General features: G+C 33.7%; 1 protein-coding gene across 5 annotated transcripts in view; it reads right to left on the bottom strand.

The window, feature by feature from the left end:
• The window catches only part of LOC138318770 (ectonucleoside triphosphate diphosphohydrolase 1-like), a 39,442-nt gene that overhangs the window by 8,546 nt on the left and 10,593 nt on the right, over nt 1–20,303 (bottom strand). The window contains exon 1 of one of the 5 annotated variants that reach the window (XM_069261455.1): nt 15,006–15,351. The exons of 1 other annotated variant lie outside the window; for it this stretch is intronic. The gene's annotated coding sequence lies outside the window, so the exon portion shown is untranslated. Of the gene's footprint in view, nt 1–4,745; nt 4,880–11,343; nt 11,520–15,005; nt 15,352–20,303 lie in introns of those variants that run through there. 3 more of the 5 variants (XM_069261459.1, XM_069261457.1, XM_069261456.1) reach the window with 3 other exon arrangements.

Raw genomic sequence — 20,303 nt, 5'->3', positions numbered from 1 at the left:
AGGAGGGGCGGGGCCCAATAGCGGAAATAGAGGTAAATTCTTTAAATCACTATTTGTCATGGAGTTCTGCATGGATTGTAACCGAATTTTGCCAGAAACATCCTCTGGTGAAAGGGAACAGTTTTGTATAAATTTTGGCTCTGACCCCCTAGAAAAGAATGAGTGGGGCCAAATAGGGAAATTAGAGAGAGGTAAATATTTAAATTTCTTCAGAAAAGGGCAATGAACCTGTAATGAGAACGTTACTTGTCATTACAAAGCAGGTGAGCGATACCGGCCATCTGGGTCTCTTGTTTAGGATGTCGTATGGGGCGCCCATTTGAGCTCATAGGAAGGCGGAAAAAGGAAATGCGCAAAAAAAAATGAAAACACAAAAACCAAAAACGAAAAAAAAAAAAAAAAAAAAAAAAACCAACATAATAAAAACAAACAAAAAACAAAAGCAGAATTTCTTGATCGTGTGAAGTGTATTGACTCTGTTAAATATCTACTGTATTATTTCAAAGATTATCAATCTTATAGATATTGTATGGATTAGATCGGATCATGTAGTGTTTTGAATTAATTTTATTTCCAGTTGGTCGAACAGTTTCATTCCTAGTGTGGAACCCATAGCTGACTAGTATGATTTGACTATATATAGATATAGTCTATATGACTAGAATGACTATGACTTGTACGTAGTCATCCTATGGTCAGTTAACTAATCAATCTACATTACACGACTAATCAAATTAGTCAAATCGACTATGTAGACTAGTATGATTCGACTTGTCGGGCTAGTCAAACTGACTAGGAAGTATTGTCAACTGACTTTTACATAGTCATCTTATGGACAGTCAAGGGGACTAATTTTCCTAGTCAACTTGACTAGGTAGGTTTTCAGTGTACTATATACTGGTGAAGCAATACATTTCTCCATTTTAAATGAAATACATTTGTGAATTTTGAGGTCATAATGCTTAGCTCTAAAGTTTTAGGTGCGCATGCTCCACTGCATCAGGTACGTGTTGTGATTTCCTTCCAGCGAGTGGTAAGTGCTTGTGATTTTGAAATATTGTAAATACGTGTTGTGTCCCCTTGCAAAAGTGGATTTTTTCCACATTTGTGGTGCTATATCACTGTATTGTAATTTCAAAAACAACACACCCGTCTAGTCACACAATTACCACTTCTTCCATTCATAGAGTTATGCAGAATAAGAAACGACCTTAATATATCTCAATTCAATTTAAACCATTTTATTAAGTAACAAAAGGATTGGATAACAGGCAGTGTCTATATTGATCCTTTCCATGTATATCTTACGGACAGAACTCTGAGGTCCTTCATCACAGAAAAGGTGTCAAAAGTGAAACGTTAGGAGAAAGAGAAAAGGTAATATAGCATACTTAGTCGCCTTTTACGTCCATGTCCATAGTAATCTATCATATACATAATAATGATGTATAGGATATCTGTTAGCTTTGTATAGTTTCAATATAGTAGGATTTTAAAAAAATATCGATAGTCTCCACCCACCCACAACCTCCCTCAAAATATGATATGTTTTCAAATACATGTATGACATAACGTTTGCTTGTTAATTAAATAAATAATTTATTGTATATTATGTGAATGACGATTACTTTGTGGCGGTTTGTTATTTTCGGATACATGCTTTGATTTCTTAATGTTTTATAAATGGTTATTATGTTAATGCAAAGCAATATGTATGATGAAATGTATAAATCTTAATTATATAAGATGTCAACATGTTTTTACATATGGTGACATGTTCATTCAAATCCTTCTTGTAGCCTTTTTGTGACTGGACTGAAAATGTATAAAAAGCCATGCTTACCCATATAAAACAGGTTTTGTGCTTTCACAATTGTTCTTAAAAAAACATATTTTAGTGTTTATTAACAGATCCCTCTAAAATGTATGTGATGTAGCGGACAATGGACATAACAATGATCTCAGTTAGATGTTGTGGACAAGTGTTAGGTTAGAATAGTAAACTTTTGACTAACTAAATAATAAAATATACCACTCTTTTTGAAAGTGTATCTTATAAAGTACTTGTATATCATCTAAAACAGCTCGTATTTGAAATGACAATGTACGTACTTTTGATAACGATCAGTTCATATGAACTTATTATAAATTTTCTTTTTGGATAAAGAAATCTCGAAAATTAAATATGATGTGACACATCTTTCAAAAGATCGAACCTGATTTACAATATTCTGTATTTGCATGTTACAGAGTTATCTCCCATTGCAGGTAGATATTGATAGTGACACAATGTGATTGCGAGTGTGACATCATAATTTGTAAAGACAAGAATTCCACGGAAGTGGATGTGTCGCCTGCACAGCATCACAAAAAGTAGTTATTTACAGTTGAAAATATTGTTAATAATAAGGTGAAGTTATCAAGTCTCGTAACTCTTGCAAATATTGATGGATTATCACCAGTATCAAACCCATCTCATTGATATCAAACTGAAACCATGTTTTGACGATTCTAAATTCGGTAACTCTTGCAAAAATTGGCAGATTTTGACCAGTATCGTACCCATCTAAAACCTAATTGATATAAAGCAATACACAAAATTTGGTTGAAGTCGGACAATAAATATTTAAGTTATCGAACGGACACCATGGATTTATCTGTTTTGACGAATTTTAAGTTCCGTAACTCTTGCAAATATTGACGGATTTTAACAATTATTCAAGTCATCTGAGATCTCATTGATAGAAAGCAATTTATAAAATTTGGTTGAAATTGGACAACAAATATTTATGCTATCAAGCGGAAACCATGGATTTATCTGTTTTGACGATTTCAAAGTCGCGTAACTTTTGAAAATATTGACGGATTTTAACCATTATTGAACTCATCTGAGATCTTATTGATATCAAGCAATTTATAAAATTTGGTTGAAATCGAACAACAAATATTTTAAGCTATCGAGCGGAAACCATGGATTTATCTGTTTTGACGATTTTAAAGTCCAGTTTCTCTTGTAAATATTGATTTCAACCATTATTGAACTCAACCGAGATCCCATTGCTATTAAGCAATAAATCAAATTTGGTTGAAATTGGACAATAAATAATTAAGTTATCAAGCGGAAACCATAGATTTATCTGTTTTGACGATTCTAAAGGTCCGTAACTCTTGCAAATATCGACAGATTTTGACCATTATTGAAGTCATTCGAGATCTCATTGATATAAAGCAATTTATAAAATTTGGTTGAAATTGGACAACAAATATTTAAGCTATCGAGCAGAAACCATGGATTTATCTGTTTTGACGATTTTAAAGTACCGTAATTTTTGCAAATATTGACGGATTTCAACCATTATTGAACTCATCCGAGATCATATTGATATAAAGCAATTCATAAAATTTGGTTAAAATCGGACAACAAATATTTAAGTTATCAAGCGGAAACCATGGATTTATCTGTTTTGACGATTTTAAAGTCCAGTTACTCTTGCAAATATTGACGGATTTTGACCATTATTTAAGACATTTGAGATCTCATTGATATAAAGCAATTTATAAAATTTGGTTGAAATCGGACAACAAATATTTAAGCTATCGAGCGGAAACCATGGATTTATCTGTTTTGACGACTTTAAAGTTCCGTAACGTTTGCAAATATTGACGGATTTCAACCATTATTGAACTCATCCGAGATCCCATTGATATAAAGCAATATGTCAAATTTGGTTGATATCGGATGATCAATAATTAAGTTATCAAGCGGAAACCATGGATTAATCTGTTTTGACGATTTTAAAGTCTCGTAACTTTTGCAAATATTGACGGATTTTGACCATTTATGAACTCATCCGAGATCCCATTGATATAAAGCAATATATCAAATTTGGTTGATATAGGACAATATTTATTTAACTTATCATAGTGACACCTAATTGTTTTATGACTTTGAGTTTTCCGTGTTCTGATTGGTCTAGACCGCCCGAACAGGTCTTGACAAAATGTTAAGACCGATTAACACATGTTCAGAGGTTGACATTGCAAATCCGGTAACCTGGCTACAAATAGACACAGGAAATTCCCCGTCTCTTCCACATTTTTGACCAATCAAAATAGAGCATTGCCAATTATCGGGCAATGGCCAACTGCAACATGGTAGACAACAGTGAGGTAGGATAAGGAAAGATGTTTTAACACATTTTAATTGTAGCTATATGTTCGAAAGTTATATTGTGAAGAAGTACAACAGGAATACTAAACATACAGTTTATTGAGGAAACGTTGTTGAAGATTTTCTTGATTTTTTGTTTAATAAGTCATTGCGCTTTCCTTGCTTCAAATTGTTCAAAGTAGCAAAACATCATTGTATCGTTTCATATAACAAAACAATCATTGACTTTTTGTAGGTTAATACAAGGAATTGTAAAACCTTTGAGAGGTGATGTTTCCCTCGGTCTTCGGAATAGACGCAATAGAGAACATTGACAAAACTATCGAATACTTGGATCACAGAATTTGTATAAAATTCATTGTGAATGTCTATTTCGATAAATGTCCGTTATGTTACTATTACAATGAATGCGAAACGCTTATTTTAAAATGTAGAGACAGCAGAATCTCAGTGATTTTTATAAACCAATGGAAAGAGATAACGGAATGGACATGCATATGTGGCATTCTCAAAGAAAGAACATTGAACAAAACTATGTTTTATACATATCTCTCTTATGCTATCGGAAACTCACCTCTAAAATGTACAGGGCATTCAGATTTGTTGTTAATTTCCCATCAGGTGTTTACATTACACTACCATTGTACATCACAAATTTACAATGTGATCTCACAAAACGTTTCCTGGTATATTTCCTGCCAAACAGATGTCGGCGATATGTAAACTATGATAGATTTGTAGTAGCTTTAACCCTGTCTATGGACCCCCGTACATAACAGGTGTTTCTATTATGGAATCCCGACTCGATATTATGTCATTTATGTATCGGCAGACTAGTAACAATATACCAATACAATAATGTACTCAATACATTAGCTATTAACACACTCTATAGGGATATAACATAAAGATAATTGTCAGTTATTTAAAGCCCATTTGGCAGGTTGATATTTGAAGTTTCCGGTATATTAATTTCATCGTTTAGTTAAATATTGATATAATGTACAAAACTACATTGGTGTTATAGGACAAATGTCAAAACAAAGGATGACATACAAAACTATAGGAATGGGTGTTCTGTTAGTAACAACTCAGTATTTTAAATTGAACAGAAATCGAAGATACGTTTTATCCCCAAACTACAACAATCTACATATGAAAGAATTTCAAAATGTAACTGCAACAACCCAGTGGAGGCAGCTATTTTGTCCCCCTACTTTAGTATACTAATCGGAAGTAATTAACAGATGAAGATGCTGGCTTTGCAATTATTTACTAACTGGTCATTGGTGTGTTTGCTATAGAGACTACGTTATTTTCCATGCATACAACTTTCATTTGAATCGTTCAAATTCCGCGTAAATATATGCGCGGGAATCAGTAACGTGCGACGTCACATTTTAGACTCCGAAAATAATGTTTAAGAGTACAGTCTTGCGGAGATTATTGGTACTTAGACTGTCGCAAGAAAATAAATCAGGGTGCATACGACACACTTAGGTTGTGCTTCTACTTAAAAATATTTAATTTGCCTAAACGTATGTTGGAATCTCGCAGTAAGTGAAACATATCCGAATTTCATTCCTAATTTGATGCCTATTTTTACTTCCGTTGCGGCTAGAAAAGGAATTCGCAAAATTCAAACACTGGAGTCTACTTCAATTTTCATTTTATAATACGAATTCAAGTTACAATATTTCCAGGTAAAGGGTAATTTATTAATTTTTAGTGTTGAAAAGTTTCAGAATCGCGTTAAATCAGATCTGCTACTCCCGTGCCGGGAAAGTGACGAAGGTTTTTCAGAGAATAGTATTTCTACGCTACCATGACTTCATTTGCTTCGGAGCTGCCATCGTATAAACATTTGTTTTCTTTCTAAAATTAAAAGTAATATAATTTACACATAATCTATCTGATATTCAGGAATTTCACCCGTGTAATATTTTAGTATATGTACTTAATGTAATATAACCAAGAATGATTTCCATTAAGTGTACCGAAAAAAAGGTTCTTCATGACACAAACAATAAAGTGACGTCAAGGGAAATGACATGACGCCAGGATTTCGAGGACGGGCGCGGGACCAATCGGCTGCCCCAACTGGATATTTGCAGTACATTTTAGCGTTGAAGTTCTCTGAAAAGTAGGTTGTTGCAGCAATGTGATAAAAATAAATTTGTGTTCATTTCAGATTAGAAATTTTATCAAACGGGTCTAAGAGGGTTTTTTTTTTTTTTTTTTTTTTTTTAATTTTTGCTAGCCTTTATTTCATAGACGTCATCTAAGATACTATACATTTCTGATGTTCAGCTTAAAAACTTCATATTACCTATACAAATGATCAATACCTTAAAAACCTGATAGTACCTGTAAAAATGATCAATAAAAATATTTATAGGAATAAGATTTAATCATTTAGAACGGAATATGAATTTCATGTTATTTCTCCCATTTTATACATTCTTCATTATTTCAAGGGCTTCAAACTCACCCACTTACGTTTATCAAACGTTTACCCGATGTAATTGCAAAATCTATTATTTGATAAGCGAGGGTAAACAAATTTTGTGCTGACAAATCATTATTTGTCATTTCGGTAGGAATTCTTCCCTATTCTCTACGATATTTCATGGCTATTTCAACTATGGTTAGTCATATCCAAACGAAATAGGCGTTCCACTCCGCCCCCTCACAACGCCATGAGTCACTTAAAATTATTACGTCATTATGTAAACTTACTTTTCTTTACTTTATCGCTTATTTTCCTTCTTTTTAATAGTGGCCAACGTACAGTGGGTGGTATAAACAGGCTATAACAAAGTGATTTATCACAGGTGATAACTTACATATAGAAATATTTACAATTGCCACTGTTTCTGTATCGATAAACTAAGTTTGACCTGAATAAAATAACTGAAATATAATAACTATTTTTGTGACGTTATAGAAAAAAGGGCGGATGAAGCTGTCAGTCAACGGCGCGCTTTTTCTGAATGGCTGTTGCATTGTTAAACATGACTGCAAAATAATTTTGACGGCGAATAGCACACGGTAAATCATTGTATATGATTTTCTGGTTTATTTCATTGTTCAAAGAAAATATTGTAAATATAAGGATTAACCTCTGTTTAGTTTATGAGATGATAAACCCAATGGAGCAGTCGGTAAATTGTACGTAAACGCTTCGCGTTTACGCAATTTACCTCGTGAGAGGTAAGAGGTTAATCCTTTAATAAATCTTTAATTTAACTGGTTTTTATGAAATAAAATTAATTCATACCAAGAGTTAAGATAGTATATAGGCTTGTGCGGAACTATGTGCCATAACCCGTCAACCCGGCTGTCAAGGTTACGTTACTACTACGTAATCCGTCACGTCATCGGTTGTAGTGTTGTTATTGTTTACTTTGGTAGTTTGGTACAATCAGAGGACGATCACGTGTCACATCACCACCAACCAATAATACATATGTATAGTGTAGGGCTTCAACAACTAAATATATATTCTTTTGGAACAAACTGTTTTCGTTATTTTCAATTTATTAGGTTGTGCTGTCGACAAAGGCTTCCTTCAGGTGCTTTCAGCATAAACAGGAAAGGAACAAAATGTGGCGTTAGCGGAAACATACTTTTAATCACAGACCTAACAATATGCACACCAGCTCTTTCTTCACCATTTTAAATACTGACCGATGATATGTGATACCGTTATAATACATCTTTTTTCTCGGTGTATATGTATGAAGCGTTTGCTATTATTTGCTAGGCTTTTTAAACGATACACAATGCCTTTGCCATAGAAAAAAATACTAGTGTTGTATTACACACCATGTTGTGTAATCTTGATATTTACACAAGCCAGATGTTTCGTTTTTGCACATAATTATACGTATTTATAAAATAAACTCTGAAAGTAACAGAGAGCAGCACTGAACTGGATTTGATACCAATTTCCCTATCAGTGTTTTGTATGATTTCACTACGTCGCATGGTCATCATTTCTTAAAGCAAAGTATACAACTCACCAAAATACACAGTGTTGAAATAAGTCACAATTAAGAGTACATTTCCAATTTTATAAGTATGTAATGAACTTTCAAATATCGTTCCGTTGAAAACTAACAATTAGAACGTAACAACAGAGATATACAAAAAATAAGGCATTAAAACATTACTAGTATCAAAGGATAGTTAAAACTTATCGTTAAATATATACTACTGCACCTTATTTACTCGTTATGTTATATACTACTACACATTATTTACTCGTTATATCACAACATCGTTATATTATATACTTCTATACAATTATCGACCTATTTTCAGGTGGATACGGTGAGTTATCAACCCGAGTAAGTGATATATCCCGAGGCCGGAGGCCGAGGGTTATATCATTTTCGAGGGTTGATAACTCACCGTATCCACCTGAAAATAGGTCGATAACTGTTTTATTATATGACACTTACATGCTATTAAGCCGGCTCTTTACAAAAGCAATTACATGTAGTATATGGTAAATATCCAAAATGCTTCTTGCTAACGGTTTAGACTGGTAGAACTGGAATATTGTATCAACTGCAGCCCGTGTGGCATTCTTGAACGTTTTCCATAAATTGAAGTTTGCAGGTGTCACCGTTGATCGCAGTAAACTTGCTGGCTTCCGCCATATATGTTGCCGACTACAATATTGACGTCACAATAGATTATCCCGACGTCATTGAATGAGGGAAACTCCTGTAACGCTATATTTGGGTACGACTTGACGTCAAAAGTGATTATGACGTCACATTTCAAGGGAGTTTTCCTCGATCTATTTTTCAAAACAGGTTACTGGACTCGCGAGAGGTATCTGGACTGAATCCAGTAACCTCGCGTGCTTTTTGCCGCCGATTTCGGGGTTGATATCGCAGTTGATGAATACTTCTGAGAAACGTATTGGCCGATCAAAATACAGCAAAAGCACCAGTCATATAATAATTACTCGTTATATCACAACATCGTTATATTATATACTTCAACACATTATTTACTCGTTATATTATATGCTTCAACACATTATTTACTCGTTATATTATAAACTTCTACACATTATTTACTCGTTATATTAAATACTTCTACACATTATTTACTCGTCAAATTATATACTACTACACATTATTTACTAGTTATATAACAACACCGTTACACTATATACTTCTACACATTATTTACTCGTTATATTATATACTACAACATATTATTTACTCGTTATATTAAATACTTCTACACATTATTTACTCGTTAAATTATATACTACTACACATTATTTACTAGTTATATTACAACATCGTTATACTATATACTTCTACACATTATTTACTCGTTATATTATATACTACTACATATTATTTACTCGTTATATTACAACATCTTTATATTATATACTTCAACACATTATTTACTCGTTATACTATATACTTCTACACATTATTTACTCGTTATATTATATACTACTACACCTTATTTACTCGTTATATTATATACTACTACACCTTATTTACTCGTTATATTATATGCTTCAACACATTATTTACTCGTTATATCACAACACCGTTATACTATATACTTCTACACATTATTTACTCGTTATATTATATACTACTACATATTATTTACTCGTTATATTACAACATCTTTATATTATATACTTCTACACATTATTTACTCGTTAAATTATATACTACTACATATTATTTACTCTTTATATTACAACATCGTTATATTATATGCTTCAACACATTATTTACTCGTTATATTACAACATCTTTATATTATATACTTCTACACATTATTTACTCGTTAAATTATATACTACTACATATTATTTACTCGTTATATTACAACATATTTATATTATATACTTCAACACATTATTAACTCGTTATACTATATACTTCTACACATTATTTACTCGTTATATTATATACTACTACACCTTATTTACTCGTTATATTATATACTACTACATCTTATTTACTCGTTATATCACAACACCGTTATACTATATACTACTACACATTATTTACTCGTTATATTATATACTACTACATATTATTTACTCGTTATATTACAATATCTTTATGTTATACACTACTACACCTTATTTACCCGTTATATCACAACATCGTTAAATTATACACTACTACACATTATTTACTCGTTATATTACAACACCGTTATACTATATACTTCTACACATTATTTACTCGTTAAATTATATACTACTACACATTATTTTCTAGTTATATTACAACATCGTTATATTATATACTTCTTCACATTATTTACTCGTTATATTACAACATCGTTATATTATATACTTCTACACATTATTTACTCGTTATATTATATACTACTACATCTTATTTACTCGTTATATTACAACATCTTTATATTATATACTTCTACACATTATTTACTCGTTATATTATATACTACTACATCTTATTTACTCGTTATATTACAACATCGTTATATTATATACTTCTTCACATTATTTACTCGTTATATTACAACATCGTTATATTATATACTTCTACACATTATTTACTCGTTATATTACAACATCGTTATAGTATATACTACTACACCTTATTTACTAGAGATACAAATTTTCGCGAGAGTTCGAACGCGAGTTTAAATGTTTAGCGAATGGTAGTATATGGATGTAAAATTGTCTATATAAGCGCTTGATCGCGAATATATGTCATCGCATATTTGTCGACGATAACGAAGACACGAACTATATTGTATTCGCCAGAATATAGTGATTTACACTAGAAAATACAAAGAGAGACTGCAAAACACTAAGGGACTTATAACAACAACACATTAAGAGACCATTAGCTCAATAACAAGTGCAATAAGTAGTATGAAATTAATGACAGAATGCAGCACATGATCCAGTGATGTAATCGTTGGCACCAACCGGTGTTAAGTCGCTGCAAGTAACATATAGTACATTTATATGTAGCAACTTGTAAAACGATATTGAAGTAGCATTAATATGATTGTTATTTGAGGCATCATACAAAGCAATGCCAAACACAATTAAGGTACATTATACACAATAATAAAAGTATAAACAACAGGACCTTTACTAATTATGGAAACAGAAACATTTAAATTCTTACATAAAAGTATAACAATGATATTCTTTCCCAGTTTCATACTCACAGAAGGGGGTTTGTTTCCGCGGTACTTCTCAATATGCTACACACAAGACAAATTTATAAAGTCGCCTAATGCTTTACAGATAACACAGTTGACTGTACATAAATGCATCACTAGCCTTAGGGTTGAACGAGTAATACGACGGACGTATTACGCCAACCAAATCTGAATGCATCATTAAGTTTTCCTGAACTGCTGTGGAAGTTCACTGCAAAAAAAACCAACACCTAGCTGTCGTATTGTTTGTGTATTATGACTGGGGCCGAGATGGCTGAGTGGTTAAGTTTTGCCAAACCTGGTGTAATGATAGTTAAATATTTGACTTTACTACAAGTTGTATCAATTTTCAAATTGAATAAGTGATATAGATAAGGACATTCGCGTTTATCAATTAACAATAGTATAAATGCCTTTAAAACAAGCTTTCCCTTTGACAGCTATTCGATGTCTCAGCTTAGCGGGATGCGTCACTTTAACACTATATTTCATAGTACACGTGTGTTAAAGTTTTCATGTAGCAACTCGTGATCCCTGCTTCATGCAGTGATACTTTGGACTACAAGCGCCTCTCTCACTTTGATACCGATGGCCACATTTGTTAGGTTGCAGTATCATTGCAGCAATTTATTTGTCATTTTACCCATTTGTTGATGTTCACTATATATAGTTTTGTTCGTAACACTACATTTAGCATGGGAAAAGCTAGTTTAAATTTTCACATAGAAAACATTTGTAAAATATTGAATTTTGGCGTGCCATATTAGGTTTTGGTTTGTTTTAGTTTGACGTCCTATTAACAGCCAGGGTCATGTAAGGACCTGCCAGGTTTGTTGGTGGAGAATCCGGAGTACCCGGAGAAAACCACCGACCAGCAGTACCTGGCAACTGCCCCACATGAGATTCGAATCAGCATCCCAGAGGTAGAGGGCTTGTGGTTATATGGCGGGACATCTAAACCACGTGGCCACCGCGGCCATATTAGGGTAAATACAATGTTTTCCCGGTGATTAGGTCACCGATTGTGACAGGTGTTGTGATATATGTCATGACGTATGATGATCTACCAGACCATTGCAGTAACACATGTGATTTTATTGCCACAGTACTTTGTGACCGTGTTATTTCGTTCATCTTACGTACAACTGATAGTAGAGCATGTACCTTGATGACACAATTTTGAATAAAAATGTTTAGAAACTACATCAAGTACTTAAGCGTTGGTGGTATTATTTCTGAATTTCATTGAGGTATGAAATCAACTTTGCAAACACAATCTCATAACCCGATGAAATTCAGAAATAGTGACATTTATGCTTATAATCATTCTTTCAGACTACTTATTCAAATGAAATACGTTCAGACGTACTGACATACAAGGTATTTTTTCCAAATCAATACGCAACGTCGATATCACTATTGTGACGTCACGTTAACGTCAGGTTTTCGCGATATTATCGAATTTGTCTTCTTCATAGAGTTATAAAGAAAAAATCGGTCAATCAGAAAGTTGGATTAAGTATGAAAACGAAGAAAAAAATATTATTTATGACTAAGATTTGCACATACATATAATTGAATAAGCCACCAAATTACCTAATAGTTACACCACTGATTTTTATTGTTTGTATCTTAATAATAACAACTTAACCTTTTTGGCAAAGTTTTAACAATACATGTTTATTCTTGTGATTACATTTTAAAAGTATTAGTTTTGTTTTCTGGTGGCTGTCAACTTTTCTTATCATATCACCAATCTGTTGACCCAGTTTGTCCAAGTAACACGGGTTAAACCGTTATAGATTTGACATAAGTACTAGGTTCACTCTATGATATTTCAATAATACGCTAGGCAAAGTCAGATATAGTCTTGTTTAGGCCACTAGTGACCTACTTTCCACCACTACACATTTTTGACCAATGTTTTTCTCCAACCATAATGACCTAGTTATTGTCGTTACAATGCCATAGTTACGTTTTAATTTAATATTGTTACCATAGTGACCTCCTTCTATTGACCTAGTTACCATTAAAATACTGTCCAAACACTTTAGTGACCCTGTTCCCCTCACAGACAGAACGCCTCACCTACCACACACACTACCACTGATAATCTACCACCATTGTAGGTCGGATATCACTCAATATTTCCCCTCCTGTCAACGTACAATCAACAAATTCATCCATCGCTTACTATCACGAACATTTTTAACAACAATGTAGACGGACCCTGTGACGTATGACACGTCACCTGATAAGCATTGAACTTCGTGGTGTTTCCCGCCTAAGTTGGCACGTGCCTGTCACGATCAATCAAGGCATATCAGGGAATCCGGAGACAGCGATGTAGATCGCGGATTGATTATTCTCTTTGAAGATAAACAGTAAGTACATCACCTGCTGGCTTGCCGATGTTGCTTTACATCCTTCTGGTTTGTTGTTATCAATTAAAATATTGGAGATGTATAAGAAGACGTTCAGATTGTCTATAGCTTAAAGTCATGAACTTGACGAAGCTGTATCATCTAACAATACGTCGTGCAAACATTGATCAGTGTTGTTGCAGTATTTCGCTGTATCAGACTTTCCTCGGGGCAAAACACGAAATATTGGCAACAAAACCACAAAGCAGTTTGGACGCGTCAGTTATTGTAAACGATGCTTGGTTTCATCATGTGTTTTGCATTGTGTCCTTTCAACTCGCTGCTACGCTCTTTACGGAAAGCATTTACGGTATTCTTGGTAAATGCATTTTAGTGTATTTGACATTTAGTTCCATTTTGTATTGCCATAACGCTGACACATGTATATACGAATACAAAAGCATCGCACTGAAAACTTTACTCAGCCTTAATATTAGACATTTCGTTTAAATTTTACTGTCTCTTATAGAATTGTCTGTATAATTGTCTGGCGGCAGCATCTGACGTAGAATGACAAGTTGATAATTTTTTTAAACCAATGAATGGCAACTTTCGTCTGCTACTGATACGTATTTACACGAAATATCACATGCAACTTTTCCGAGTGAACCGTATGTGGAATGTCGACTGGTCTACATGTTAGTGTAAGGTACCATTCTTAGGTAAATCTAATGCTTAATTAACTATATTAACATGACATTTAAAATATAATAACTCTTAGTATTAAAGATGCTACACTGTCAGGGGAATACTATTTTCTCGCTACAAAAAAACCTTAGCAGACGAATGAATATTTGTCTTCTGTTAGAAAAGTTTCTTACTTCACAACACTGATACCATTGAAGAGTTTGAGCCCTTATTTTACTTTATGATAATAAAATTAAAAATCATTAGTTGCGTCCGGAAATAAATATGGCACTATGTCCTATATGGAATAAAGTATTGATTGCCCATGCAGCAAGAGCAAAATTAATTATTTTATATGTATCGATCTGTTAATCAGACCCATATGTGCACGATTAAACATCAGTTATTGCTGATGAGTGCATCGTTAAATTGATAGTAAAACTACGTTGATTACCTACCAAAATGTTAATGCATAACCATGATTTACATGCATAAGATTACAAAATCAGACAGTTTTGATAGATTTTGAGCTAAATACAGTACCAGTATTACAAAGATTAAACTAGTGTACGTACCCTAGTACTGTCTGTGCGGTGCTGACCGTAGGTACGTGGTATACTAAGTGTTGATATCTATACCAGTCACGGATAGCTTGTGATAATAACAGCTGCAGTCACTTTGCAGAAAGGTGGAGGCAATCATCCCACGGAAACAACCTGTCAGTTTATATTACACGCCTTCCATCATGTTTGTTAACTTGACACCCTATCCCAGGAATCTAAAAAAACTTCTTATGTTTGGACACATGATATAGTATGGTCTTCCTGCACCACCAATTGCAGCAGGAATATGTATATAAAAGCTACGGCAACGTCAAGATGGGGGATTGTTCTCCTACCCTCCATCGTTTATGTTCTGATATGTTTGTTTTGGTCTGGTATGTCCGATGCACGATGTGTGTTTCGTATTAATGTTATATGTAATTACAGACATAGCAACGCCATACATCATAGAATGGACCTACATTTTCGAGGTGTACCGAGTGCGTACGGATCCTGAAATAATAGACCGTAGTAGGATTCGATAACTAATCTGTGTAGTTGTGTTTACACAAGGCAGGCAATAATATTATGTTTTTTGATCAAACAACATAGTGGGGAATCGAGCAAACATTTACACGTTACTTTAATTACACAAAATGACAGTGATACGGTAGTGATAGCTGCCAGCGCTATTCGTTAGCTACCAGTATAAAGTCAGTGTCAAAATGACCCTTGTATTTTGATAAAGTTTATATGCAAACAAAGCGTGTTGTTGATAAAGACGTTCTTACGTTTGTCAAAAATACCTGTTATGCGCCGAACTAAGTATGAAAGACATGCAACCATCATGTAGCCGTGTTTGAAATATTTTGACATATCATATGAAAACAATAATTCTTATATAAAAATAACTTGAACAAATGTCATTTAAAATGAAGTTCATATCTAATCAAATATAGATCGTTATCGAGGTAGATAACCACGACATGTTCCTGACTGGATCAAGGAAATAATTTATATAGGCTTTAGCTGTTATTCAATCCGTTTGACTAAACATCTTGTCAATAAAATTTGTTGAAATGAATATAGATAACCACGAGACAACAGGAATAAGAATGTGTATCTACATAGTAAGTTCGTTTCTTTTTGAAAATCTAGAGGAAAGCGGTCTAAATATCATATTATTTATCTGAAAAGCCTACTGATTAAAATGTCTAGTTATCAAAAAAGCGGTTTCGTGTCATAATTGTTTTGTTATTTTTTCGTTTAAGTAACAACATATTTCTACAGTAGTCTCACAGCAGATTCTTGTGGATAAAGTAAATGTGAACACACATTTAAAATATCTAGAACCAATTAAAATTTATTTAAATAAATTATTTTAATAGTTACTTGAGTAATAGTGTTATACCGCTCCGTCTGTAACGCAAACATTGCAATAACTGCGAAAAGTAAACATGTGGTTTGGCGTATTTGATTTGATACTGTCATATAAAAACGTACAAGGTATTTGAGGTAGATAGCCACCGAAGTAAGGTCAGTACTTTACAACGGTCCTATGTGTTTTCAGAAGATGTATCCCAGAGATGGAGTAAGGACAAGTGGAAAATGACTTCCTCGCCAAAACATACGATCCGCAATACATTTATGTGTGGTCTACACTAATTATACTAATCATGTTTATCGTAATTCTATTTACTATATCATAAATATGTGGTAAACAGAATGAGTTTAGGAATTAAGGAAGTTCTCTTCAGGTTCAATGTTGGTACAACTACAGCTTTATCCTCACTTGTTATTTGCTGTTATGCGACAGCGAGGTACAGTAAGCACAATCAATCCACCAACAAATGGGGAGGAAGGAACTATTTTATGCCACAAAAGATTTTAATTCATGTTGAAAGCTCCCGTCATGTCTTATGTCTTCAGGCAAGTAGCCATAATGTTTTTATGAATTGATATCTGGAAACGATAACCTAGATTATACTAGATGCTATATTGGTTCAACAGTTTCGACTGGGGATCCTTAAAACTGTTTATGTCTAGGGTTGCAGCTTGTCAATTTACGTTTCTGAAATACAAGACGAACGCAATCGACTTGTAATAATTTAAATGATTACATCCTGTAAAAGTCTATTTTTGCAAACATCTTAAACAATATCGTGTTTGTATTTTAAGTATGATACAAGATGTTTTTAAATGATACCTTTTGATTTCTTCTACCAAACGGATATTGATGTATTAGATGATAATTCCATTGTTATATCTAAGTACAACTACATAACCTTGTCGATATGTTTATGGTATGTCAAAATTTATCAACTTTTATACATGTTATGCGGGGAACTTTACGCCATTTATATTAGCTGTCATATGATGATAATGATATTTTAAATTATCGTTGTGATGTCAAAGAGCAGCTGATTTGTATTCTTTATAAGACACTTAAGACGTTTTATGCCTTATATACAGCTTGCATAAATGTGGCGAATGTGTCTAAGATTTGTTTGTTTGTTTGTTTGTGTGATTAATTAACGTGCTACATGTAAGGACGGCCTCCCATGTATGCGGTGTGTTTAGTGTATGTAATGTTCGGTGTGTGTTCTGGATGACTGCGGTATATTCTTGTATAGTGGAACTTTTTAAAGTGCTATATCACCGAAGCGTGCCACCAAACAACACACTCCACCCGGTCACATTATACTGACAACGGGCGAACCAGTCGTCCTACTCCCGGTATGCTGAGCGCTTAGCAGGAGCAGAAACTACCACTTCTATGGACTTTTGTGTGTCTCGGCCAGGGAACAGAACCCATAGCTTACCTCACAGGTATGAGCGCTCAACTGAGGGCCAAAAGTGAGTTGGTGTAGTAAGGTAGGAAGAAAGAAAAGAGAAAATCCTAAATTAAGTCGCCTTTTACGGTCATGCAGTAGGGGCAGCATGTATAATTCTAACGCCCTGCCTGCAGGTTTAATGGACTGCGGTATGCCGATGCTTTGTCTTGTGATGACCCCAACCTACTACTAGTTTGCAGTGTAACATCACTGAAATATACCGTGGATAATAATAAGCAGCACGTCTTACTGAGTCACAATTTTGAACCAGCCGTAGAACTAGGGAATCATATGCTAATGTGTATCTCGGCAAGTCGACAGAACCTAAAGTCTTCATTACAATAGCAAACGTTTAAGTCGAAGGTGGAAAGAGATGCAGGGACAAAAGGGACAATAGGAGGGAGAAATGACAATAAAATCATATATTTAGTCCCCTTTTTATTAAAACATGTCAATTGTTATCGTTTTATTGAAAAAAATACATGATATGATAAGTTATTGAAAAGTTGTTTTTTAATTGTAAAATGATAAATGGTTCAAAGGCAATTGCATCAGCTCGTAAGATAACTTTATACAATTCGTCTATTTAAAGATGCAGAAATTTTAGACATTTTTTTTCATATTATGTGGCATACAATTCCATATTTAACAGTGTTTTGAGGACAATTGCGATTCTCTACGTTTGTTCAACAGATATCAAATGTTCGCGAAAGAATTAGAGATACAGCATGGTGGGGTTCTAGTTGATATGTGCATAATAAGTTGAAACCATCCATAAATAGAGAGTGGCAATCCTTGGGCAAACATGTATTCACGTGTGAATAATCAAACACGAAATGGAAGTATTTACAACATATGTAGAATCGGCGTTGCCCTAGCAACGAATACAAATAACTGATAAACGAAGTTAATTATCCAAATGTGGCTATTTATAGAAATTAAGGACTATTTATGGAAATTAAGGGAACATTAAAGTCAGCAGTGTTTCCGTAATGAAGCAGAAGGTTACGTACAGATGTAAATGTATGTGAATCCTGAACGAAACTTGATAACATCAGAAGCCGTACGTATGTTGTATAATTGGCGGGACATTAAGGTTTCTGCTTTTTCCGTATCTGCAAAGCAATTTTCTTACAAGAATTGATGAAGAAGGTTTCTTGTCGTATGTCAGAAGGCTGTATTGTCGTTACCCATATTAACTGATATACTGGTAATAATGCTTGGGTTTCATTGTAATGCAGAAAGAGACTTACTAGTTTCTTTGTAATTGAGTTCAAAAGTCAAAATACAGGTAAATGACCAAGATTTGTAATTCAATCATCTATGAAGCTCCAATGCATTATAGTATAAGAGATTTATCACGGACAAGTTTTTTTTTAAATCTAAGTATATGTCAAAATATAAGTCAAAGTAACCTGATTTTGATACATGACACATTGCCTTACTTAGTTGGTCCCACATACCAAGTATACAGCCCCAATATTATGTAGTATGGGAAATACATTCCCATACAATCTTGTTATGATACTGGTGACAAAGGATAGGTCACAGTTTCATGGTGTTGGTTCAAACACTTCGCCTCACCAAGGTGAACCCACATACCAAATACAATGTCTACCTTTAGTCCCTCTCCCAAATTCACGGTGGGAGGCTAATAAAATGTCCTTGTTTATGCCGCAAAGAATGCGAAATGGAAGTATCTTTTACTCCATTTCAAGATGTTTTGATAAAATGAGAAAAAAAGCAACACTACATATATTTATTGAGAATATACGAAAGTTCAATACATGTTTGAAAAAATATACTACACCAAGTATATAAAGTGAAACTATGCGAAAACCCAAATGATAACTAAGATATAGAATAGCAAACAATGACCGTTTAGATGGTTAATTAAATAGAATTCACAATCACGCTACAGGGCTATGTATAATTTACCCGTTTCGTAACAGCAGTATTTCGAGTATTAGATAGTTATGATGAACCGCAAAATCGCGAAATCATCAAGACAGTGAAAATAACCTGCTATATGGTATTGCAATTGACAAGGACTAAAACATTGCAAAAGTAAAACGTTTGATTGCAAGATGGTATGTTAGTAATAGGTTTTACTAAAAACGTCTAATATGGCTTTCCATCGATTATAGTATTTGAAAACATAATTACTTTCCTATAGATGTCCCTGCATATTTTTGGATATTCTAATTTTCTGAGGTGACGATAGAAACGAATAAAGGACGTAGTAGTTTTTACATTGCTCAACGGCATTATTGCTAAAAAAATGCCGAGTCGTCCTTGTCAGTTTTTTGACCAAGCATGCTGCTTTTTTGAGTGTCTAAGGCAGTGATGCAGTGAAGAGGAAGCACTGTAAGAAATTCGCCTGCAAAATTGCGCTTCGAAAGGGAAACACGCATGCGGTTGTCATCGATACTGTCGGTTTCGAAAAATAGTTATATCCATTAACATCAATCAAAAGACTAAATTTTATGTCTTTTCT

Source organism: Argopecten irradians, chromosome 3 (assembly GCF_041381155.1).
Source record: "Argopecten irradians isolate NY chromosome 3, Ai_NY, whole genome shotgun sequence".
NCBI lineage: Eukaryota > Metazoa > Mollusca > Bivalvia > Pectinida > Pectinidae > Argopecten > Argopecten irradians.
Note: the sequence above shows the minus strand (reverse complement) of the source record. Positions and strands in the feature narration are given on the sequence as shown.